The following is a 26,534-nucleotide window of genomic DNA, read 5'->3' as shown; positions in this document are numbered from 1 at the left end:
CAAGGTCTCAGAACTCCGGTTCTTCCTTGAACAGAGACTCAATCAGTTCCCCTCTACCAACATTCTCCTTCGGCTCGTGGACTTTGTCCTCCCCCTCAACAACTTCGCTTTCGACTTCTCTCCCTTTCTTCAAGTTAAAGATGCAGCCATGGGCACCTGCCTTTTTGTTGGTTACGTAGAACAGTCCTTGTACCAGGCCTACACTGGTCCTGTTCCCCAGACAAAAATGACTGCATCAGGGCTGTCTCCAGCACTCGTGCAGAACTTGTCAATTTCACCAACTTTACCACTAACTTCCACCCTGCCCTCAACGTAACTTGGACTATCTGACACCTTTCTTCCCTTTCTCGATCTCAATTCTTTCAATTCAGAGATTGAAGACTAGTAAAAAATGTTAATTTAAAAATTTTGCACTGAAATACCACTGCTCTCCTCCATACATTTCTCTAAACAACCTGAAAAAAATATATAACATTTTAAAACTATCTTTTAAAGATTTATTTTTAGGTGTTTTAATGGGTTTGGTGTGGAGGTGAGGAAACATTGTGGAAGTGAAAACTAAATTAGAAAACCAGTTATAAATTATATATTTATAGCAGCAGACTGCACAGAATAAAAATGCTGCTACTTTGCCTGAGTGTACGATTTCTGCTAGAACCAGAAGTGTGGGTTTCACATGGCGAGCAGCAACATCAAACCTGCTAGATTGCCGAGGTCAGCAGCAAATAATTTAAATTCTAGGATTGGTGGCAGGCAGTACACATGCAACACCATAAGAGAAATAAAAACAGTTATTACCGTTATTATTCTGAAAGGCTGTCTTGTTCACTAGCAGAATAATTGTGACAACTGGGGAAGGCATCACACAAAAGCTGCTTTCATACAGAATAGTAAGATTAAACGAGAACTTACCAGTTTGAAGTTTGATCTTTATTTTATGAGGAGGAACGTTGAGGGAATACGTGAAGAACCCCGCCTACGGCGCATGCGTGTCATTCTTCAAAGCAGCGGTGTGAGGTCACAGATAGAAAATAATGACCTAAGATAGTAAGATTATTAAAGAGATACCAGTTTAAGATATGACCATATAAGGGTGGGAGCGGAGGGCACGTATTCCCTCAACGTTCCTCCTCATAAAATAAAGATCAAACTTCAAACTGGTAAGTTCTCGTTTAATCTTACTATTTTACTTCGGAGTCACGTGAGTGACTTCGTGAAGACTTCAAAGCTCTGTGACCTCATGCCGTGGAACGAGTCCAATCTTCACAACTGCCTTGGTAGTTTGGGAGAAATTGTTACTGGTATTTAAAAAAAAAAAAAAAAAAATACAATGATACCAACATTTTTAAGCAAAAATTGTAAATAATATTTATTAAATCAATTTATAAACCTTATAAGCTTCAGGTGTAAATTAAATAGAACTCAAAATTTTGCCCGAAAACGTTTCTTCTTTTCTAACTGGTTTGTTGTAATATGTGCGAAACGTTTTCTCTGATGACCATCCTGCAGTTCTGAGGATATTGTCCATCGGTACCTCCAGGCGATTAGCTGCTGATGTAGATGCAGCCCTGGTGGAGTGAGATTTGAATACATTAGTGTCCACTCCTGCCTGAACTAAGCAATATCTCAGCCACCGTGAAATGGTCTGAGTCGAGACTTTATGGTATGGCTTCTTATGGCTAATTAAAAGAGCCTTTTCATTGCCTCTGATAGCCTTCGTTCTGTCCATATATAACATGATGTGTTTTACTACACAGAGACGTTCATCCTGTGGATAGGCTATGAACTCTATCACCTGACCCGCTGATCCTGGTCTATTTTGCTTAATAAGGCCCTGGATCACGAAAATCAGCCTTCCTGTCGCCTCCGTCAAGTTATCCAATCTTAACTTCTGTAATGACTGGACCCTTTGCGCTGTGACCAGCGCCATAAGCATAACCATTTTCATAGTTAGATAGTTTAGCGGTAATGCCGTAGCCGGTGACCAATTCCGTAACATTTTTAGGACTACGCTCACATCCCAGATTTGGCTATATCTAGCCCTTGGTGGGTTAGTGTTAAAGATGCCTCGTAGCAGTTTTATTACTAGAGGATGTGAGCCGACACCCTGTCTTTCTGTGCCTTCCCATAAATAACTGGACAAGGCACTCCTAGCACTATTGACCGTGCTGTAACTGAGTCCTTCAAAGTGCAGGCTTGTGAGGAATTCTAGGACAGCTGGAATATCCACCTTTCTGTGGTCTAGATTGTTGTCCAGGCAGTATTTAGTCCATTTCTTGACATGACATAAATATTGTTTTTGAGTGGAAAGTCTCTGTGCTGCTGTGATCATGTCCACAGTTCTATCAGATAAACCCATATGCCGAAATGGTTCCTTCAGAGTCTACAAACCAATAAATTTAGATAATTATGGCAAGGATGGCTGTCCCCAGTCACCGGATGCACCAGCAACTGAGGACTATGTTTTAAAGTAATATATGGTGTAAGCACCAAATCCTGCAGCACCGAGAACCATGGTTGGGTAGGCCAATCAGGTACTATGAGAATCCCAGATGCCGAGTCTAGCTGAATTTTCCGTAGTACCCGATTGATGAGGCAGAAAGGAGGAAATGCATAAATGAACCATTTCCCCCAGTGCAAAGAGAATGCATCTGTAGCTTCTGCCTCAGGATCTGGTTCCCATGATATATACCTAGGTAACTGATGATTTAACCTGGATGCAAAAAGATCAATATCCGGCCTTCCGTACTTTGCTGTGATATCAGCAAATATCTTTCTGTCTAACATCCATTCCGTATTTTCATTAAATTTTCGTGACCTGGCGTCTGCCACTGAATTAAGTATCCCTGGTAGATACGTAGCTGATAACCAAATATTCCTTTGGATACACCATTCCCAAATATGGTTTGCCAATTCATCACAGGATATTGATATATTTCCACCCATATGATTTATATATGCCACCCCCGTGGTATTGTCTATCTGCAATCTAACATGCTGGTTAATCATTCCCGAGCAATAAGATTTTAAACCATAAAAAGCACTCAACATTTCTAAGTAATTTATACCCTTTGTGGCAAGTAGGTTAGTTTCCTGTATATTCCATCTCCCTCCAGAGCTCGAGATGGTATCCGTTGCTCCCCAACCCAGTGCACTGGCATCTGTTTGTAATACCACAGATGGGTTTGGAATAACTATTGGGTTGGAGCTATATATAACATTTTGTTCCCACCATTGTAGTTCTTTTATAGCTCTAATTGTTAGCTCCATAGGCCTATCAAAATGGCCTCTATTAATTTTTAGTGCTCTAATTTTTTCTCTCTGTAAATTTTGGTAATGCAATCGTCCAAATTGAATGGCAGGAAACGTGGCTATAATTTTCCCAATAATCCTGGCTACCCGTCTAATGGATGGTTTAACGGTATTAATAAGCTCTGTGCAATCCTCTTGGAACTCAGTGGCTTTCCCTATAGGTAAAGTCACTAACATATCAAGTGTGTTAATAGTGAACCCCAAGTAATCAATATTAGTTGCAGGTGTTAATCTTGACTTAATTGGATGGATAATGAATCCCAGCTGTTCCATCAATTTTCTTGTGGCAACCACTGCTCTACTAGCCAATTCATAAGTTTTCCCCACAATCAAGATATCATCCAAATATGCCATCACTCTATAGTTTTGTTGTCTAAGAAATGCCAAAGCTGGTTTAAGAATTTTTGTGAATAATCTAGGGGCTGACGTTAGCCCGTTTGGTAGCGCCTTGTATTGCCAAAGCTGACCCATCCAATTAAATTTCAAAACCCGTCTGTGTTCTTCTCTGATGGGTACCGTATAGTAAGCATCTTGCAGATCAATACTTGCCATAAAGTAGCCTGCCGACACTAGCTCTGTAGCAGTACTAAAAGTATCCATTTTAAAATGAGCATATTGTACAAACTTATTAAGTGTTGATAAATCAATAATTATCCGGCAACCCCCATCTTTCTTATGTCTAATGAATATATTTGAGACAAATTCCTGTTGTTCATGTTTGGTTTTTTCAATTACTCCTTTCGTGAACAACCTTTGTATTTCAATTTTTGCTTTAGCTCTGTCTAATTTGGTAAGCATATAAGTTCTGTCCGGTGTATGTTGTACTGGAGGTTCTTGTATGTGTATAAACTCTATAAGATATCCCTTAATACTGCTAAGGATATACCTATCCACAGTTAACTTACACCATGCTTCCAAATGAAATTGCAACCTCCCTCCAAGTTCTGTGCTCCTTATTAATTTTTGAGGCACAGACCCACCTACCTCCATGGTTATCGGTGGTGTTACTTTCTTGGTCTTAACCGAGGTTGCGGAGGGCCTTGAGGTTGAAAGTGGGGTAAATGTTGAAGTGGAGGCTTCCGCATTTTCCATTGTGGGCGTCCCGGGCCAACCCCTAAAAAAGGACGCTGTTGCTGGTTTCCTCTGGCCTCTCTCCAATTTTTCGTACTATACATACTAGTACTTGCTTTTTTAGTCGTCCCATAAGGATGATACCGTTTTCCGACATATCCTTTGGTCGCTTTTATTCCTTTACTAGCATTCTGTATTTTTATATCCAGACTCCGAATATCCTGCCCCACGTGTCTCCAAATGCTTCGGTTCACCTTGGGTACATTCAGAGCCGCACAATTTCGCGGAGGTAAATGTCTTGCCCATACCTCAGCTAAGGTATCAGTTTTGAGGTGATGGGTCGTCATATAATCAATGCTGGCCGCCATCCTGGCCTCTAGGTCTTTTCCAGTTTCTTCTTGCTGGAAATATGTGTGCACCATGTCCAGCAACTGTGTTCCCTCATCCTCCATATGGGAACGTGGCTCTGACTCTTGTTCAGAGTCCGAGTCAGGCAGCCCTTGAACACCCTCTTCAGATGAGGATGATATGTCCAGCAGCCTTTTCTGGCCATGCTCTGAGGGACTTACACCTGTATGTGTGCGGCTTTTATCCATTTTCTGGAGCCTGACACTATGGAGATGTTCCTCCCACAACCGCTCCAGCCGACTTTCGTGCTCTCCCGCACTAGTCGCTCGCGGGTGTTTCTTTTTAGCCCACCGCTCCTGCCGACTTTCGTGCCCTCGGGCACTAGTCGCACGCGGTTTAAATCGCAACTCGTCGCCATGCCTACCGGCTCTGGTTGCTCCCGGCCGCTGCAAACGCCGTTTTTCGCCGTCCCGGTACTCCTCCAAACAGATAGATGACGGCCCCACATGCTGCAGCCACTCGTACTGTTTTCCGAGCTCTGCAGATGCGATCGCTGCCGGCTGCTCTATGCCCTGCAGCTGGTCATCATCACTGCTATACAAGTAAGTATTTACCGGCGATTTTTCGGGCTCACTTTCCCAGCGGTTCGTTTTGCGTTTCGCCTTCCCGCCCGGTCTAGAATTAGTTTTTCCCGGCGCGGGGTTTGAATCTGGCACAGCTGGCTCAACGCAAACTGCCTGTGCCGTCGGCTGCTGCTGCGGGTCCCCGGCACCTTTACCGCCGACATCCTGCAGCTTCTTCACAGCCTTTCTGCGTCCTCTATCCATTCCTAAAAAACGGTGAAAATGCAGAATCACTTACCTGCCGTCGACCGGCTTGTTAACTCTCCCGTTCAAGGGGACGTCCTCCCCAGGTCCGACACGTTCAATGCGTGTATGCGATATGACACGCATGCGCCGTAGGCGGGGTTCTTCACGAAGTCACTCACGTGACTCCGAAGTAAAATGAGGCTGGTGCTGCAGTCACTGCCTTCCAATGTATAGGTCAGGTGCAGACAGTGACAACTCCTAACTCTTAAAGCTGTTTTGTTTTTAAAGTCTTCTCGGCCATCAACTTCAGTTAATCCACCACTTACTTCAATGCTGCCTGACATGCCAAGCATTTCCAGTGTTTTCAGATTTCCAGCATCCACTGTATTACACATTTTAAATTTTTAATTTTTTTGTTACTTGAAGGAACATACTAACATTGTGCAAACAATGAGTCAAAAGTGTGTGTATAGGAACCTTGGATCACGAGATACTACTAATTGCTTTTGCGTGGTTCTATCAAAGTACCTTTAAATCAAATTGTTGGACGAAACAGTTTTCTGTGTCTTGCTAAAAATGAAACTCTCTAAAGACGTACTTTAACGAGGAGACAATTCCCTCCCACACACATTTTGAAATGCCATCACTGATACACACCTGCAAAAGCATGTCATTCAGCTGCTGAACATGCAGAACTAAGTTAATGTATGAACAATTTTGTATGGTACTAGACCAAGTGCAGACCCGTTGTGTCTGCTCCCCCAACGCAAGATTCCACCACTCACCCGTTCCCCCAACGCAAGCCGTTCCCCCAATACAATATTGCACCACTCACGCATAGCCCCCAACTGCGCAGGCGCGGCTCATTTCTCATCCCCAGCACACCCTCCTCATCCCCCTCCCTATTCAATCCCTAGAGAGGGAGGAGGGGGGGGTAGAGAGGGAGGTCGAGAGGGAGGGGTGGTAGAGAGGGAGGGGTTGTAGAGAGGGGGGGGGTGGTAGAGAGGGAGGGGGGTAGAGGGGTAATGGGATAGAGAGGGAGGGGAAGGGGGTAGAGAGGGAGGGTAGAGGGAGGGGGTAGAGAGGGAGAGGAGCAGAGAGGGAGGGGGTAGAATGGGGGGTAGGAAGGGTAGAGAGCAATGGAGGGAGAGGGGTCGAGAGGGTAGATAGGGAGGGGGCATCTCCCTCCTCCATCCCCCCCCCCCATCTCCCTCTCCACTCCCCCCCCCCCCATCACCCTCTACCACCACACTCCCCACCCCATTTCCCTCCTCCTCATTTCCCTCATCCTCCTCCCCTCACTCCCTTCCCTGCCCCAGGACCTATCCAGGTTGTAAAGCAGCGCCAGGGCCTGGAACTCGGACTGGTTCTCATACTCGGCCTGGCCCTGACTGTAGACTGCAGCCGTCAGCTCGGCCGCCGCCTGGGCTGCAGTCCAGGCCCGACTTCATCTCCGGGCTCGTCCCTGACCCCCGGACCCAGGCTCATCCTTGGTTCCTGCGGCGGCTTCTTTCTCCTCCCTGGTCAAGGCCCCATCCCAAGCCCCGGGCTCGACTCTCACTCCAGCTCGACCCTGACCCCAGACCTAGGCTCGTCTTTGGTTCCAGCAGCGGCTTCTTCTCGGCCCCCTGGAGTGTCTTGCGAGTGCATTGTAACGTCACCAGGCTTTTTTTTAAATTGTGAGTTTTCAGGCTGTTTTTAAAATTTTAAAGGCTTAAAAACATCAGAAATATAGGTGGGAATGCGACGGGAAGATGTTTATTGCCTCGATGGGAAACATGCGAGTAGAATGGGTGAAAATGGGAAGGCTGTGTCCTAGCGTTTGGAAGAAAACAGGAATTAACCAGATATTGACACACACACACAGCCATAAACAAGTCAAAGAGTTTTAGTATTATAGATATACCTGCTGGACAAATCAATTAAAAGGAGGAAATAGCCACAGGAGTAATACCACTAATTAGTACTTTAATTATTTTATATTACAGGTGATCATCATGTTACGGGGGATGGTGATAGAGGAGGGGGGAGCGGCAAGTGGTTTGTACTTCGAACAAAAAGGTCCGTATCTCATTTTTCTGAAGCTTTATCATCCATTCACTTCAAAAGCTCGAGTTCAAATCCAATGTGTATGTATTTATTTACTTTCTTCTCGTCAATTCCATAGGAGTAAATATTTTTTGCATCTCTCACATTTTTGGGAAGTAATTTTTAAATGCTATAAAAGGGGATTTTCCATTACCCGAACATAGGAACCATTTTTCAAGATTTATTCATTTTTCAAGTCCAGGATTTATCTCCTGTCCTTAATTGCCATTAAAACGATTATGGTGAACTGCCTCCCTGAAACTCTGCAATCCTTCTGATAGAAGTGCTCCGATAGTAGTGACAGGGAAGGTGTTCCATGATTTAGAAACATGTATGAGAAAAAGATCAACAACCAATAAGTTCAAAACTTCAGTTTGAGTAACTAAGTAAAAACTCTGCACTTTTATCTAATGGGCAATGACAACCACTTCTGGATTTCCATGAGAATGCTAGAAGCTGCTGTCAAATTCCATCCATCAAAATGATGTGTAACTCACTGTCATTCTCACAACAGATTAAGATGTTTCAATTAATCATCTTTGTTCTAAACTCCAGAAATATGTAAACTCATCTATAAAAAAACTATTCTGAGAAAATCATGTATTTCCAGAAATTGGACTCAAGAATCTTGACTGCGTTCCCACTAAGCTAAATACACCCTCCCTTAGGCAAGGATACTAGGGCAGTATTTTAGGTAGGTACCTATGTGTGTAAACCCAAGTCCTGCGTAATATTACCAAGACTTCAAACAGCGGTACAATGAAGGAAAATGACCATCTGCTGAACTGCTCCCTGCACCCATTTCTGCATTTCAGTTCGCAAAACTTTAATCCTTCTAAATAACAGCATTAACTGCAATGACATTTTAAAATCATACATAGGTAGGATAGAAAAACAACATGCATAACCACACATTTCTTCTCATTATATGCCATCTATTACACAGTGCATTCAGAAAGTTTTCAGACCCCTTCACTTTTTCAACATTTTGTTACATTACAGCCTTATTTTAAAATGGATTAAATTCTTTTTTTATTATCAATCTACACACATTACCCCAGAAATGAAGAAGTGAAAACAGGTGTTTAGAAATTTTTGCAAAGTAATTACAAATAAATAACTGAAATATTCCATTTACATAAGTATTCAGAACTTTCGAGATGACACTCAAAATTGAGCTTAGGTTAATCCTGTTTCCATTGATTATCCTTGAGATGTTTCTACAACTTGATTGGAGTCCACATGTGGTAAATTCGATTGATTGGACATGATTTGGAAAGGGACACACCTGTCTATATTAGGTCCCACCAATGACAGTGCATGTCAGAGCAAAAACCAAGCCATGAAGGCGTAGGAATTGTCCGGAGATCTTCGAGACAGGATTGTGTCGAGACACAGATCTGGAGAAGGGTATAAAACAATTTCTGCGACATTGAAGGTCCCGAAGAACACAGTGGCCTCCATCATTCTTAAACTGAAGAACTTTGGAACATAGAGCTGGCCAAATCGAGGGAGAAGGGCCTTGGTCAGGGAGGTGACTGACAGAGCTCCAGAGTTCCTCTGTGGAGATGGGAGAACCTTCCAGAAGGACTATATCTGCAGCACTCCACCAATCAGGCCTTTATGGTAGAATGGCCAGACGGAAGCCACTCCTCAGTAAAAGGCACATGACAGCCCGCTTGGGTTTGCCAAAAGGCATGAGAAACAAGATTCTCTGGTCTGATGAAACAAAGATTGAACTCTTTGGCCTGAATGCCAAGCTTCACTTCTGGAGGAAACCAGGCACCGTTCATCACCTGGCCAATACCGTACCTATGGTGAAGCATAGCCGTGGCAGGCAGCATCATGCTGCGGGGATGTTTTTCAGTGGCAGGAATCGGAAGACTAGTCAGGATCAAGGGAAAGATGAACGGAGCAAAGTACAGAGAGATCCTTGATGAAAACCTGCTCCAGAGCGTTCTGGACCACAGACTATGGCGGAGGTTCATCTACAACAGGACAATGACCCTAAGCACACAGCCAAGACAACGCAGGAGTGGCTTTGTGGCAAGTCTGTGAATGTCCTTGATTGGCCCAGCCAGAGCCCCATTGAACCCCATCGAACATCTCTGGAGGGACCTGAAAATAGCTGTGCAAGGACACTCCCCATCCAACCTGACAGAGCTTGAGGGAATTGCAGAGACGAATGGGAGAAATTACCCAAATACAGATGTGCCAAGTTTGTAGCGTCATACCCAAGAAGACTTGAGGCTGTAATCGCTGCCAAAGGTGCCTCAACAAAGTGCTGAGTAAAGGGTCTGAATACTTTTGTAAATGTGATATTTCAGTTATTTATTTTTAATTACTTTGCAAAAATGTCTAAACATCTGTTTTCGCTTTTTTATTATGGGGTATTGTGTGTAGATTGATGATAAAAAAAAAGAATTTAATCAATTTTAGAATAAGGCTGAAACGTAACAAAATGTGGAAAAAAAGAAGGGGTCTGAATACATTCTGAATGCACTGTATAGTCTTTTGTGCATTTCCAACGTATAAGCAGAGTTGGCTTATGAAGGTCTGTTAAAAGGGAACTGAAGAACAGTCAAATACAGGATTTATTGATAATTAGTGACATAGCACTAGACCTGTAAAGATGAGTTCCCCAATCCTCGGGCTGGGACAAAGAAATTAAAATAGGCTAATGGAATGTTTTCTCATGAGGTATGGATTACAAATGTGGTTGAAGAAATGCTGGCTCTATAAGGCTCTGGTTAGTAAACATGGTAGAAAATTTACTTGTCTCATAAATTGCAGTGAAATAGTTTGAAAATAAAATGTTGCATTCAAATTCAGAACGATTAAATAAGCCTTTATACAGTGCCCTCAATAATGGTTGGGATAAAGACTCTTTATTTAATTATTTGCCTCTGTACTCCACAATTTTAGATAGAAAAACTCACATGTGGTTAAAGTGCACATTGTCAGATATTAATAAAGGCCATTTTTATACATTTTGGTTTCACCATGTAGAAATTACAGCAGTGTTTATACATAGTCCCCCCGTTTCAAGGCACCATAATGTTTGGGACACAGCAATGTCATGTAAATGAAATTAGTCAACTGTAGTATTTTGTTGCATATCATTTGCATGCAATGACTGCTTGAAGTCTGCGATTCATGGACATCACCAGTTGCTGGGTGTCTTCTCTGGTGATGCTCTGCCAGGCCTGTATTGCAGCCATCTTTAGTTTATGCTTGTTTTGGGGGCTAGTCCCCTTCAGTTTTCTCTTCAGCATATAAAGGCATGCTCAATTGGGTTCAGATGGAGTGATTGACTTGGCCACTCAAGAATTGACCATTTTTTAGCTTTGAAAAACTCCTTATGTGCTTCAGCAGTATGTTTGGGATAATTGTCTTGCTGTAGAATGAACCGCTGGCCAATGAGTTTTGAGGCATTTGTTTGAACTTGAGCAGAAAGGATGGCTCCATACACTTCAGAATTCATTATACTACTACCATCAGCAGTTGTATCATCAATGAAGATAAGTGAGCCAGCACATTCAGCAGCCATACATGCCCAGGCCATAACACCCCCACCACCGTGTTTCACAGATGAGGTACTGTGCTTTGGATCTTGGGCGGTTCCTTCTCTCCTCCATACTTTTCTCTTGCCATAGCTCTGATATAAGTTAATCTTCGTCTCACCTGTCCACAAGCCCTTTTTCCAGAACTGTGGTTGATCTTTTAAGTACTTCTTGGCAAACTGTAACCTGGCCATCCTATTTGTGCAGCTAACCAATGGTTTGCATCTTGCAGTGTAGCCTCTGTATTTCTGTTCATGAAGTCTTCTGCGGACAGTGGTCATTGATAAATCCACACCCGACTCCTGAAGAGTGTTTCTGATCTGTCAGACAGGTGTTTGTTTTTTTTTCTTTATTATAGAGCGAATTCTTCTGTCATCAGCTGTGGAGGTCTTCCTTGGCCTGCCAGTCCCTTTGTGATTAGTAAGCTCACCAGTGCTCTCTTTCTTCTTAATGATGTTCCAAACAGTTGATTTTGATAAGCCTAAGGTTTGGCTGATGTCTCCAACAGTTTTATTCTCGTTTCTCAGTCTCATAATGGCTTCTTTGACTTTCATTGGCACAACTTTGGTCCTCATGTTGATAAACAGCAATAAAAGTTTCCAAAGATGATGGAAAGACTAGGTGCTGAGAGTTCTCTGATACCTGCATTAAGGAGGCATTTAAACATACCTGAGCAATTACAAAAACCTGTAAAGCCATCTGTCCCAAACATTATGGTGGCCTGAAATGGGGGGGCCATGTATAAACACTGCTGTAATTTCTACATGGTAAAACCAACATTTATAAAAATGGCCTTTATTAAAATCTGACAATGTGCACTTTAACCATTTGTGATTTTTTTCTATTACAAATCTCAAATTGAGGAGTACAGAGGCAAATAAATAAATGATGGGTCTTTGACCCAAACATTATGGAGGCATTGTAGCACTTCAATTGGAACAACAAAAACAGTAATTACCAGATCATGAAAGACCTGAAAGGTTTACCTGCCACTGCCCTGAGAATCGGATGATACAATAATGTTGCTGTTGACTAATTATGGCTATTACACTACATCAATTGGTTTCTAAGCCTCGGACACAAGGCAAGGTAACAAGCTTTAAGAATTATTGGCCCAAAGGCACTTGAATCTCCCAAACAGGTTACACCTCCTGTGTTGCATTCTTAATGCCAAAGATCATGATGGCCTTTTATTTGTAAAAAGAATCTCTTTTCATAAATCTGTTTCAACACGCCAGGTCCATTGGGAAAATCCTTTTTTCCCCTATGCAGCATAATTCTTTCAAAGGACAACAGCATTCTCACAATTAAAATAAATCATTAGAAATTCATAGCTGAATAGCAAGACTAATCAGATTATCGCAAGGAAATGGTGTTAAACTGGAGGTATGTATGGGGGCATTCATATCCTAAATTAATTTGAATAAGCACATTTTGTCGAAGGCGAATGGAAAAGCTGTGACAGTATACAAACGCTACCTTCTCTTAAATATCCTAACACAGGGTGGAGTCCTGAATTGTTGAAATTATTAACCTCATTCTAAGGAACAAAGGTCCAGCTATTAGTCCACCCCAAGGACCAGATCACCCTTCCAGGTCCCCAATGACTTCAAGATGACCTTCTCCTTTCAAACTAGTTACTCATCTCCATCTTCTCATTTCCATACAGGGACAGGAGTGTCACTGGGATCTAAATCTTACAAAGTTTTCATTTTAGCAAATTTTCTTTATCGGCAACTATAATTTTGCATAAATATAACCAGTATGCAACAGTTTCCATTGTAAATCTGATACGCTTTGGAATAAAGTAACACATTGCTCTGTAGATTTTTATTTATCACTGAGTTTGTTTGAATTCACTGTCACCAACCCTCTTTTCGCACAGGCAATTGTTTAAAACAAATTGATATAGCTTTCATTTGAAGCCTGTAATACATGTATGAATCTTTGTTTATTATTGTTCTGTGCACCGTGGAAAACATTGTTTTGTATGCTGTCTACATCAATCACACTGCACGAGTATATCAGGATATACAAAAGAGGAAGTAAAAAGAATGCAGAATATAGTATTACAGCTAAAGAGAAGGTGCAGATAAAACACGCAAGGGCTAAAACAAAGTAGATTGGAAATTCATTCCTGGCATATTGAAGGTGTGTTTAAGAGTCTGATAATAGCAGTGAAGAAGCTGTTCTTTAATCTGGTGGTATTGGTTTCCTTTATATCTTCAGCCTGATGGGAGAGGGGAGAGGGGAGAAGAGAAAACAACTGGGGTATGAGTGGTCCTTGAATACGTTGGCTGCTTACTCGTAGCAGCGTGAAGTAAAGATGAAATGGGGGAGGGTCGAGGGATGCTCGTTTGTTCGTGGGATGCTTATTCTCGTTGGACTAGGCCACATTCACGAACCTCTGTGATTTCTTGCAGTCTTGTGCAGTTGCCATACCAGACCGTGGGGCATCCAAATAGGATGCTTTCCGTGGTGTATTTGTAGAAATTGGTACGAGTCATTGGTGACAAGTTGAATTCCTTCAACCTTCTGCGGAAGTAGAGGCATAAATGTGCTTTCTTGGCTGCAGTGTCAATGTGATTGGACGAGGACAAATTGTTTGTGATATTTACAGTTAGCAACTTGAAGATTTCAACTATCCCCATTTCTGCAACATTGATCCAGGCTAGGGTGTGCACTCTATCCTGCTCCTGAAGTTAATGACTAGCTCCTTCGTTTTGCAGGCAATGTGAGGTTGTTGACTTGACACCATGTTACTTACTACAGTCTCTCTCAATGACTGAAATGCAACAATATACTGCTGTTAGTCGATGAAATTAAATTGTCAATGAAAACCCAATTGAAAGCCACTACAATGAACAATCCTAAATCAGTTAAATTACTACTGAATTGAGAAAAAATAAACTCATCCATTGAACCAGACCTTCACTGCAATCCACAATTTTCTAGCATAATTGATATTCAACTACTCTGGGAGTCGACTTTTGTGTGTATGCAGTTTTTTTTTGTGTTCTCATAAATAATCGCCCAAATTCGGAGCCACATACATCAAATATAATATACTGTATATGTATATGTTTGGGTATCATCCAATCACAAGAACTACAAAGTTACCTCTGCTGTTTTTTAAGTTTGAATGTGTCAAAATCATTAGACCTAGTGAAAACTGATTCAATAACAATTACGTTGTGAATCACTTCTTTACACAAGAAAAACTTTCTGAAGTCTTGTTATGTCTTCACCATGGCCCTGAGGTTTTTACAACCTATGATTTACTGTGAAGAACTGCACATAAAAGCTCCACATGCTGAATTTAAAAATCAACCCGGGTACCTCAATAAATCACTCACCAAGTTGATACAGCATTTGGGCCAATATTGGTCCCTAATAAGTGAGATTTAAAGCATACTCAAACAAATGGGAAATCTTGAATCAGTCAATAAACACTACATAAACAAATACTTTACTGAACACATTATCTGTATTCTGCTACCTTCCCACCATTTCCTTTTTCACCCCAAGCCACCCTTCCAACACCCCATAAAGTATATTGATACATGTAGACTGGTATTCTTCAAAACTGGCTCGACATTAGAACTTCAGCTTACAAATGGAGGTATTGTACAGCTCAAGGGCAGTCTGGGAGTGCATCTGGTTGTACACCCAGCCTTACTACAGCTGTGCTACTTGACCACACATAAAAGGATGAATTAAATCCACTGTTGTTGAATATGAAAATAAAAGCCAGTTGAGTTTAGACACCAAAACAAAATACTGGTAAGGCATTTCCTGACAGCACAAGTCACCTCCCAGTATTAGAGTCAGCAGAATAATAAACTTTAATGGGATTGAATAAATCAGCTTACTTATGCCCACACTTTCATGTAAACTATTCTAACACCACACTAGAATTACCGTAATTCAGAGCATATTTATCTATATATTACTAAAACTCTCATCTTGTTTCTATCTATCTATCTATCTATCTATCTATCTATCTATCGTAGACAAAAGTGCTGGAGAAAATCAGCAGGTGAGGCAGCATCAATGGAGCGAAGGACTGGGTGACGTTTTGGGTCGAGACCCTTCTTCAAACTGATGTGGGGGGGGGGGGGGAGAGAAGAAGGACATCTATCTATCTATCTATCTATCTATCTATCTATCTATCTATCTATCTATCGTTTAGATGTAGATGGCGGGTGAATGATCTGTAAGTTGGCATGGTTCAAGATCAGGTGACGCAGTAGCACAGCTGGTATAGTTGCTGCCTCACCGCATCAGAGATCCGGATTGTGTGCTGTCTGTGTGGAGTTTGCATGTTCTCCCTGTGACCGCATGGGTTTCCTCCGAGTACTCCAACATCCCAAAGATGTGCCAGTTCGTAGGCTAATTGGCCTCCGTAAATTGTCCTTAGTATGTAGGAAGTAGATGCAAAAGTGGGATAACATAGAACTAGTGTGAATGGGTGATCGATGATCAGTATTGACTCAGTGCGCCAATACATCATTTCAATCAATCAAGATACTCAAGATCCCCTTCTGTGCAGTCAACGTATGAGTGTACACAACAGGCATGATCACTGCAAATTGTCCAAGCTTACACATCAGATAATTCATTTCCCCCAGGGAACAGTGCATTCATGAAACAGTTTGAGACACATGAAACTGCAGATTCTGGAATGATGAGCAAAAAACAGTGCTGGAGGAACTCAGCCGGCATCTGTTGAGGGAAAAGACGGATGATGTTTAAGGCCGAGCTCCTTCTTCAAAACAATTTGGTGTAGAGTGACTACAGATTCACTGTATTACTTCAAAAGGGCTGGAATAGTTTTGGGCAGGTGTTACTACACAAGGTAGGCATTCTTCAGAAATAATTAAATGTGTATGATCTGCTGGTCTAGTATCCTTCAATTAAAGGGATCAGAGGAATTTTCCAGATGAAAACCGCATGTAAAAAAAGCTTGTTTTTCTGTTTCTCCCTGCAGATTGCAAATGAATGGGAAGTGTCTGCGTTGTGATGCAGCAGGCACTACAAATTCCTTATAATGGGCTTTTTGCTCCTTGTCATGTACCAATTTGGTAAATAGGCACTGTTTCTGCAGCAAAAGTATCAAAGATTAGCAGACTTTTACAGGGGTAGCCTATACCACTGTGCACATTTTTTGCCGAAGTAAATAAATGACATACTTCAAACTACTCAAGTGACCAATGATAATTAACTTCAGAAGTTGCTCATCCTAACAATTAGATATTCACAAGATATCATTTATTTGTTGACATACATTATTGTAATCGCTACAATCTGTAAATTCTCAGTTAGTTTTGTTTCACTTGCAATAAACAACCCTGACTGCCACACTGGAAACATTGGACCTATGATTTATGGACAAGAGCAAAGTAATGGATTTCTGAGAAATACTTTAGGTACTACAGTTGGTAAAATACATTATAGGATAAACTACTTCCTGATCATCTTTCGTCTTACTGGGTAGCAAATGTTTAGAGGGATATGGGCCAAACATTAGCAAAGGAGGGTAGCTGAGATGGGTATCTTGTTCAGCATGGGCAGGTTGGGTCAAAGGGTCTGTTCCTATGGTGTGCAGTGTCTATGACACTGCAAGACTATTGGGTGGGTTCAGTGGTGATGAGGGTAAATTGGGATAGGTAAGGAGTTAATTCAGCAACAATGATCTGATCATATTGGCCAAAAGCAAAACCGTGTCCAGGACATCAGAAAACTGATTTATTTTGAGAAACAGTATGGTAGAATATTTTGCATCCATCTGAAGAAGGCCTTAACCTACTAAATATAATATCCCAAATTAATACACTGTTCTTATCAAAAACATCCCGGTATCATTGAGAAACATAGTGCGTAATCTTACTCTTCTGCTAGATCTAAACTTGTTTTCCCTACTTCCCTTATTAAACAAAGTAACAACATTAGCTATTCTCCAGTCCTCCAGGACCTTGCCTATGGCTAGAAAAGATGCAAAGATCTTTGTCAAGGCTTCAGCAAACTCCCCTCTTGCCTCTCTCAATAACCTGGGATAGATCCCAATAGACCTTAGGGATTTATCCATCTTAATGCTCTTCATAAGCCCCTGCACTTCCTCCTTCTTAATCACAGACTGCCCTTGCATATTAGCATTCTCAACACGAATCTCACTGTCCTCTGTGTCCTTCTCTTAGGTTAAAACAAACGTAAAGTTCTTGTTTAGTACCTCGTGTACACCCTCTGATTACCTCCTTTATTCTAGAAAATCAAAATTAACATTGAAAACACTTCTGATGCTATAATGAAGCGTGTTCAACCTAAAACATTGACTTTGATTTACTTCCTACGAACGTAGCCAGATCGTCTAAGTATTTCCAGTATTTTATGTTATTTCTAGATTTCCAGCATCTGCATTTGTTTGGGTTCCATGTTGTATGAATAAGAAGTCTCTATGCACCTAATACCAATAGTAATTGACAAAGACGATCAGAAAGAATGCTGAACTAAACCCAATTTGTTTTTCATTAGATTTTACGATCACACAGTGAATTTTTCAACTATACATTTATTGTGATATGGATATACACGGTGGTAATAATCCTCACTGCAAATGAAGATATTTTCAAGATTGACAAATTACTATAAAAATTATGCTACTTAGTATTTCAAAATTTAGCATTCATGTACTGAAGATCGGACTTACCATTTCAAAAAGTTTAAGATAAAGAAATTTAAACTAACCTATTTAAATATTCCAGCCCATCAATTATCTTTACATCTATTTTAATCGGAATTAACTCTTTACTTCCTGACAGAATTGTGCTATTGCACAATATACAAAAATGGAAAGAGATTACATTTAAATTTTCTCCTCACACAATGCAAAATATATCACTCATAGAGTGCATCAGAAAAATCTTCAACTGTAGATGTTTTGTTGAATTGATAAAATTGAGTATATTAAACTTGGATTCGTCTTTTCCTCCAGTGCTCGGTCAGGGAATACAAATGCAAAAATCCTGCGCCTGTATCAAACTATTAGTTTAAATGAGCTCATTGAGGAATATTCAACTTTATGCTATTAAATATTGGGCATTTTATTTACAAAAAAACAACTGTTTTTGTTTTAACTTGTTTAATCCGAACTATGCTCTTGCCTCCGGTAATTTTGCATGTTGGATCTTGCAAAATAGTGTAATGATCCAAACACGTGAACATTCATCTATCTGCAACATGTCTCTTTACATTTAGGACTGGGAAACCAGGCTGGCGTGTCCTTTATTTTATACTGCCATGCCACTGAGACAAATAAAAGGTAAAAACATCTAGTCACTCAGCAGCCTCCATTTTCCTAGCTGTCAAAAAGTCTTGGAATGATAGAAATTGAGAGTGCAGAGAGTACATTTCCACAATTACCAAAATTGGAGATATTTATGTTATCCCTACTGCCCAACTGTCTGCTGGACTTATTTAGGTTAGTGCTACTGCAGTTCCCCATTCCTTAATAGAGGGAAGCTTCAATTTCAAATTTCAATTGCACATTAAGGTAGATAAATCACCAAAACCTGATCAAGTGTATCCTGGGGCAAGATGTGAAGTGAAGGAAGAATATGTGGACCCTCGTTAGATATATATTTGTCTCATTGATAGCGAAGGGTGAGGGGCTGGAAAGGGTACAAGGAAAATCCTTGTATTGGTGGGTAAGTTACGTAGGGGATTCTAAGAGAAAGGATCTGTATGCATTTTGAAAATGATCGGAGATAGTCAGTAAGCATGGGTTTGTGTGTGTGAAATTGTGCTTCACAAATTGATTTGAGTTTTTTAGAAGAGGTAACCAAAGTTGGTGAGGACAGTGCAACTGATGTCTACATGGGCTTTAGCAAGGCCTTTAACAAGTACCACTCTGCAAACTGATTTGAAGGTTAGATCACATGGGATTCAGGACGAGGTAGTCAAATGGATGTAAAATTGGCTTCAAGAAAGAAGATAGAGGGAGGTTGTACAAGGTCGTTTTACCAGACAGGAGGTCTCTAACAAGTAGTGTGCTACAGAGATCGATGCTGATTCCACTGTTTGTTAGTTATGTTTACAGTTTAGATGAGAATGTGGTGGTGTGGTTAGAACGTTTGCAGGTGGCACTGAAATTGTTGGTTTAGTGCACAGTGAAGAACAAGTTTACAACAGGAATTTGATAAACTAGGCCAACGGTCCAAGGACGGCCTATCGAGTTTAATTCATATAAATAGGATTGGTTAGACAAACCAAGGCAAGACTTACACAGTAAATGGTAAGGCCCTGACGTGTTGTGGAACAGAGAGAATGAGGGATGCAGGTAGATAGTTCCTTGAATGTCACGACACAGATAGACAGGATGGCAAAGAAGACATTTTACATGCGTGCCTTCAATGTCTGGGCTTAAGTACAGGAATTGGGATGTTATGTTACGGCCGTACAAATCATTGGTAAGGCCATGTTAACAAATGTATACAGTTTTGACTGCCCAAATATATATATGAAGGATGTCATTAAAATGGAAACGGTGCAAAGAAGATTTACGAGGATGTGAGTGGGACTGGAGGTCTCTAGCTATAAGGAGAGGCTGGATAGGCTAGGACTTTTTTCCCTCGAGGGTGACCTTATGGAGTTGTACAAAATTAAGAGGGGCACTGAAAAGGTGAATAACCACAGTAATTTCTCCAGGGCAGGGTGGTTTAGAACTAGAGGGTATTAATTTATGATGAGAGCAGAAAAATTAAAAAGATCTCGGATGGGCAACTTTTTCCACAGAATGTGGTGAGTACATGGAACAAACTGCCAGAGTAAGTGGGAGAGGCAGGTAGAACTATAGCATTTAAAAGACACTGCGACAGGTGCATGGATAGGAAAGATTTGGAGGCAAATCATGGTCCAGCTCGGTTAGGCAACTTGGTCAGCATGGAGGAGTTGAACTGAAGGGCTTGTATCTGTGTAATATTACACTATGACTATGAATTATCAACCTCTGCCAGGGTTAAAAATGCCATGGGATCTATTAATGAGGAGCAAATGAAATTTCAATTTAAAATCTCACCCCAAGGTGATAGATTGAGAGAAGATCAAGATCTCAGCTCCTAAAAGTATGGCAGCCAACAGAAAAACAATAATGTGAAAGATATTTAAGATGGTCGAACTGGAGGCCAGAGATTTTGGATTAATGGAGAATACTCAAAAACTCACACACATATATGTATTACAATATTTCCTTTCATGCAGCTTAAACGATAACAATACCAATAGAAATTCTCCATTATTCCACTCTACTGTCACCCTGCCACGTATTCTCTTTCCATTGTCACTTTTTGCTTCTCTTGGCACTTACCAACACAAAGGGGCAATTTACAAAGCCAATTAACCTATTAGGGAGGCACGGGGAGGAGGGCTGAAGTAAGAGCCGAGGACTAGGGTGAAGACGTAAGAAGGGGATTGGGGCAAGAGGGGAATTGGGGTGTCGAGTGGTCAAAACAAGGGATGTTAGGGTGAGGTTGAGGCATGAGGACTGGGGGAGGGAGTCGAGGCTAGAGCACGAGGGGAGATGGGGCAAGGGAAGGTAGTGGTATCATGGCTAGGGTGGGGGGTTTCGGCGTGGAGGGCAAATTAAGGCCAAGGTGGGGGAGGGGAGGGTTATAGCCAGGGTGGTTAACGGGAAAGGAGGTAGTGTTCACGTCCGGGGGAGGGAATCAAGGCCAGGGAGGGAATGAAGACCATTGGGGAGGAAGCAAGACAAGCCATGTGTTATGGGCAGGTGAGGTGAAGGCAAGGGGATTGGGATTAAAGGCCAGGGAGAGAGTGGGTCATGGAGAGGAGAATCAGGGTGTGGGCGGGAAAGAGGGTTAGGGAATCAGGGAGTGGGTAGGGGGGAGATCTGGGAGGGGGAGATCTGGGAGGGGGAGGATCAGGGTGGGAGGAACCAAGCAGAGGAGGATTAGGGTTCACGGAGATCAGAGTGCAGAGGGATCAGGGTGGGGAGCAACCAAGATGCGGGGGGGGGGAGGTTCAAGCTTCGGGGGGATCTGGGCGAGGGGGCGGGGAGGTTCTGGGCACGAGAGATTTCGAGTAGAGGGATCAAGGTGGGGGAATTGAGGCAAGGGATGATCGATGGGAAGGGTGATCGAGGGGAGGGATGAAGGTGGAGGAGGGATGAAGGTGGAGGAGGGATCAAGATTGGGGGTTCAAGGTAGGGGGGTTCAAGGGGAGAGGTTCCGGGTGAGGGAATCAAGGGGGGGTGTTAAGGTGGGAAGGGATCAAGGTGGAGGAGGGATCAAGGTGGGGGAGGGATCAAGGTGGGGGAGGGTATCAAGAGGAGGGGTCATCAAGATGGGGGGTCAAAGTAGGAAATGATCAAGGGAAGGGGTGATCAAGGTGTGGGATCAGGCTGAGGGAGGGGGATCAGGGTGGGTGGTGTGGGATCATGGTGGGGGGTGGGGGATCAAGGAGAGGGTGTGGGATCAGGGTGAGGGGATGTGGGATGAAGGAGAGGGTGTGGGATCAGGGTGAGGGGATGTGGGATCAGTGTGGGGGATGTGGGATCAAGGAGAGGGTGTGGGATCAGGGTGAGGGGATGTGGGATCAAGGAGAGGGTGTGGGATCAGGGTGAGGGGATGTGGGATCAGGGTGAGGGGATGTGGGATCAGGGTGAGGGGATGTGGGATCAAGGAGAGGGTGTGGGATCAGGGTGGGGGGTGTGGGATCAGGGTGGGGGGTGTGGGATCAAGGAGAGGTTGTGGGATCAGGGTGAGGGGATGTGGGATCAGGGTGAGGGGATGTGGGATCAGGGTGAGGGGATGTGGCATCAGGCTGAGGGAGAGGGATCAGGCTGAGGAAAGGGGATCAGGGTGAGGGTTGTGGGATCAGGGTGGGGGGTGGGGGTTTGTGGGATCAGGGTGTGGGGGGTGTGGGATCAAGGTGGGGGGAATCAGGGTGGTGGGGATCAGGGTGGTGGGGATCAGGGTGGTGGGGATCAGGGTGAGGTAGGAGGATCAGGGTAGGGGGTGTGGGATCAGGGTGGAGGGGTGGGATCAGGGTGGGTGGTGTGTGGGATCAGAGTGGGGGGGTGTGGGATCAGGGTGGGATCAGGGTGAGGGGTGTGGGATCAGGGTGGGATCAGGGTGGGTGGTGTGTGGGATCAGAGTGGGGGGGGTGTGGGATCAGGGTGGGGGGTGGGATCAGGGGGGGGGTGGGATCAGGGTGGGGGGGGGGGATCAGGGTGGGGGGTGTGGGATCAGGGTGGGGGGGGTGTGGGATCAGGGTGAGGGGTGTGGGATCAGGGTGGGGGGGGTGTGGGATCAGGGTGGGTGGTGTGTGGGATCAGAGTGGGGGGGGTGTGGGATCAGGGTGGGGGGGGGTGTGGGATCAGGGTGGGGGGTGTGGGATCAGGGTGAGGGGTGTGGGATCAGGGTGGGGGGGTGTGGGATCAGGGTGGGGGGGAGGTGTGGGATCAGGGTGGGGGGGGGAGGTGTGGGATCAGGGTGGGTGGTGTGTGGGATCAAGGTGGGGGGGTTGTGGGATCAGGGTGGGGGGTGTGTGGGGTCAGGGTGGGGGGGTTGTGGGATCAGGGGGTGTGGTGTATGGGATCAGGGTGGGGGGGTGTGGGATCAGGGTGGGGGGGGTGTGGGATCAGGGTGGGGGGGGAGGTATGGGATCAGGGTGGGGGGGGAGGTGTGGGATCATGGTGTGGGAGCAGCCACTCACTGCGGGAGGAGGTCACGCCGCAGGGCGGTTATGGGGGGTATTTATGAGGGGCGGGCTCCAGCGGCAGTGGGCGGGGATACCGGGGTCTGCGCTTACCCCGACATGGCTTCCTTCCTCGGGAGTGGGCGGTGCGGTCTCCGGGTGGCGGGTTGGCGGGTTGGCGGGGGAGCAGCAGCAGCAGCGGCAGCGGCGGCGGTGGCGGTGGCGGTTTCTCACTGCGCTGCCATCGAGCGCGGAGGCGGCGCCGTTGACCAACCTCCGCCCCGCCCCCTCCCCCTGATTGACAGCTGGCCCGGACGACACCACCTGGGCGGCCCCGCGGGGGGGGGGTGCCGCACCACCACAGGCCCTCGAACATGAACTTGCATGACTTGCAAACCCCCGGGCCTTCACAGGCCCCAATCATTAGCACAATTCAAGAACAAGGTAATGCGGCTTCTTGTGCGTGCATTAGCCATATCTCAATCCCCGCGGTTATTTCCCACTGGTGGCCGTGCCTCCCCCACTGCAAGAGGTGGAAAGGGGTCCGTGGTTCGCCGGCGGAAGGCGGTTGCCATGCCAACCCTGGCCGGGCCCTGTGCTGGAATCTTGCGTCAATCCCTGCCCTGGCTGTCCTCCACTAGACCCATTTAATTCCTCATATTTGTTCCAAAAAAAATGTTCTTTTCCCCTCGGAGAGCGTTAATTTCCCCTTTAAAGAAAAAGCTTTATGGTTTCTCTTGCAGGTCTCCGACTTGAAGTATCTAATCCGAATATATTTTGTTTTTTTGCTGCAAAACTTTGCATAAATAATAGAATAGCTCCGAATAGAACAGCTGCAGCAGCCTTACCCTCCGCCAAACTCTCCAGAAGTAGGTGGGCCAACGTGTTGCATATTCATGCGCAAACGTTCTTAAAATTGGTAAAGGCGTGCGATTTTGAAGGGGAGGGAGATTAGGAAGTGAGTTGGAGATGCGATTATATCAGCACTGCTGATGTGCAACAACGTGGTATGCCGTCAGATGACGTTGCATTGCAGTGTTTATCATAAGGATTTACCCATCACGTCTTCACAGATTGCTTTGAAGTCGAGGTGTAGAACACTAATTATGGAATAAGTACAGCAACTCACAAATACATGAAAACCATTGTGTTATTTGTTTTAGTAATATTGAGTGGGTGGCAGTGTGAACTGTGAGGAGGATGCTATGAGAATGCAGGGTGACTTGGACAAGTTGGAGTGGGCAGGTGCATGGCAGATGAAGTTTAATGCTGATAAATGTGAGGTTATCCACTTTGGTAGCAAAAACAGGAAGGCAGATTACGATCTAACTGGCGTCAAGTTGGGAAAAGGGGAAGTCCAACGGGATCTGGGGGTCCTTGTACATCAGTCTATGAAAGTAAGCATGCAGGTACAGCAGGCAGTGAAGAAAGCGAATGGCTTGTTGGCCTTTATAACAAGAGGAATCGAATATAATATAGGAGCAAAGAGGTCCTGCAGTTGTACAGAGTCCTAGTGAGACCACCCCTGGAGTATTGTGTGCAGTTTTGGTCCGCTAATTTGAGGAAGGACATTCTTGAGGGATTGCAGCGTAGGTTTACAAGGTTAATTCCCGGGATGGCGGGACTGTCATATGCTGAGAGAATGGAAAAGCTGGGCTTGGACACTCTGGAGTTTAGAAGGATGAGAGGCGATCTCATTGAAACATATAAGATTGTTAAGGGCTTGGATACATTAGAGGCAGGAAACATGTTCCCGATGTTGGGGAGTCTAGAACCAGGGCCACAGTTTAAGAATAAGGAGTAAGCCATTTAGAACGGAGACGAGGAAACACTTTCTCTCACAGAGAGTGGTGAGTCTGTGGAATTCTCTGCCTCAGAGGGCGGTGGAGGCAGGTTCTCAGGATGCTTTCAAGAGAGAGCTAGATAGGGCTCTTAAAAATAGTGGTGTCGGGGGATTTGGGGAGAAGGCAGGAACGGGGTACTGATTGGGGATGATCAGCCATGATCACATTGAATGGCGATGCTGGCTCGAAGGGCCAAATGGCCTACTCCTGCACCTATTGTCTATTGATCGAAGGATAAATATTGGCAGTGGGACCTTAAATCGTGCATGAATTTAGAAATTTATGTGGAATATCTGTACGATGTATGTTTGCATCAAAGAGCCTGTTGATGCTGCTACAAACAAGATTTTCATTGCACCTGTCCCTCACCATACTTGTGCATATGGCAATAAAGTTGACTTTTGAGAACTCTTCTTGCTTATTTGTCACCCTTTGGGCCCTTCGCAGTCACCTGAGATAGGGGCCACAGTTTAGTGTCTCACTGGAAAGTGGCACATCCTCTTCTGCAGGAAACCCCCCCCCCCCCCAAAAAAAAAAACCCTCGCTCAGAGGCAAAAATAGTGGGTAACTGATCCAACCTGATACCCGAGGAACAGGGCAGCGAAACGGCCTTAATTTGGACAGCTCTTCAAAGAGGCAGTACTGAGGCAGACGACTGATTAATCTCTTAATATAAACAACAAATGTTATTTAAATGGCACCTCCCATAACCTCAAAGTCCCAATACTTTACAGCCTACAGTGTACACTGAACCACTCTAATGAAATTAGATGGATTGGATCTAGGTCCATTGATTATAAATGGGTGCGAAGTGGGTGCATGGTCAGCTGAGCTGACAAATATAATTTTGGGCCCTGACCCAAAACTACCTAATCGTCCCCTCCACAGATGCTGCCTGACCCACTGAGTAACTACATTTTGTGTTTTGCTCAATTCCAGCATCTGCAATTCTTTATATCTTCATGCTAAATGAGGAAATTAAATGAAACAATTAAATAAGGAAATATAAATGAAGATTAACCTATGAAGATAGGCTGCTAATCTCAGCAGGCATTCCCTTGGGTTTAGAAAATGAAGAATGATATACTAGAGGTATTTTAAAAGATGAAGAGGTCTGAAGAAGGGTCTCGACCCGAAATGTCACCCATTCCTCCTTTCAAGAGATGCTGCCTGTCCTGCTGAGTTACTCCAGCAGTTTGTATTTAAGAGTTTTTATAGGCTAGGTACAGGAAAAAATACTGGCGCAGAGAAGGTCCTCTTTACTTTGTTTTGGAGAGGACCCAGAACAAGAGGGGTTTATCATAGTTGTATTAGTTTTAAATCAGGAATTCCACAGAGCTCATGACATTGTTCCCACAGAAAACCATAACGTTTCTGTTGCAATTTTTATTTTATAAACAATAAATTCAACTTTTAAAATTTAATATTAAGGTTATTTGGAACAAGGAGGTAAATAAAAATGGGACACTGGAAATGGGAGGCAGAACAGATTCAAAACCTGAATGTTGTGCTAATATTCCTGATCTATGTCTCAACATGTCTATGAGATATTGTCAGGCTTGATTATTACAGTAATTTATTTAAGTAGACTATTTTCCAAGAAGCAAGCTGTGCGATTTGAATTAATTAATTGAAAGGTAACCAATATCTTAACAAATTCTGTCTATTGTGGGTGATTGTTGCCAGCTTGAAGTTGCTACTCATGTGAGATCTCCTCAGCATTGAAGGATCTATATTAAGCTCTGCATCAAGGTGGCAGCAAATATCATCAACGATCCACAATATAA

General features: G+C 43.7%; 1 protein-coding gene across 10 annotated transcripts in view; it reads right to left on the bottom strand.

Moving 5' to 3' along the window:
- mbnl2 (muscleblind like splicing regulator 2) overlaps positions 1-23,877 on the bottom strand; it is a 121,786-nt gene extending 97,909 nt beyond the window's left edge. For 5 of the 10 annotated variants that reach the window (XR_004412376.1, XM_033023044.1, XM_033023053.1 and 2 more), the window contains exon 1: positions 23,018-23,174. The gene's annotated coding sequence lies outside the window, so the exon portion shown is untranslated. Of the gene's footprint in view, positions 1-23,017; positions 23,175-23,751 lie in introns of those variants that run through there. The other 5 variants (XR_004412377.1, XM_033023050.1, XM_033023056.1 and 2 more) reach the window with 2 other exon arrangements.
- Positions 23,878-26,534: the final 2,657 nt, after the last annotated feature.

Source organism: Amblyraja radiata, chromosome 6 (genome assembly GCF_010909765.2).
Source record: "Amblyraja radiata isolate CabotCenter1 chromosome 6, sAmbRad1.1.pri, whole genome shotgun sequence".
In the NCBI taxonomy this organism is placed as follows: domain Eukaryota; kingdom Metazoa; phylum Chordata; class Chondrichthyes; order Rajiformes; family Rajidae; genus Amblyraja; species Amblyraja radiata.
The sequence above is the reverse complement of the archived record's forward strand: the minus strand, read 5'-3'. Positions and strand labels throughout refer to the sequence as shown.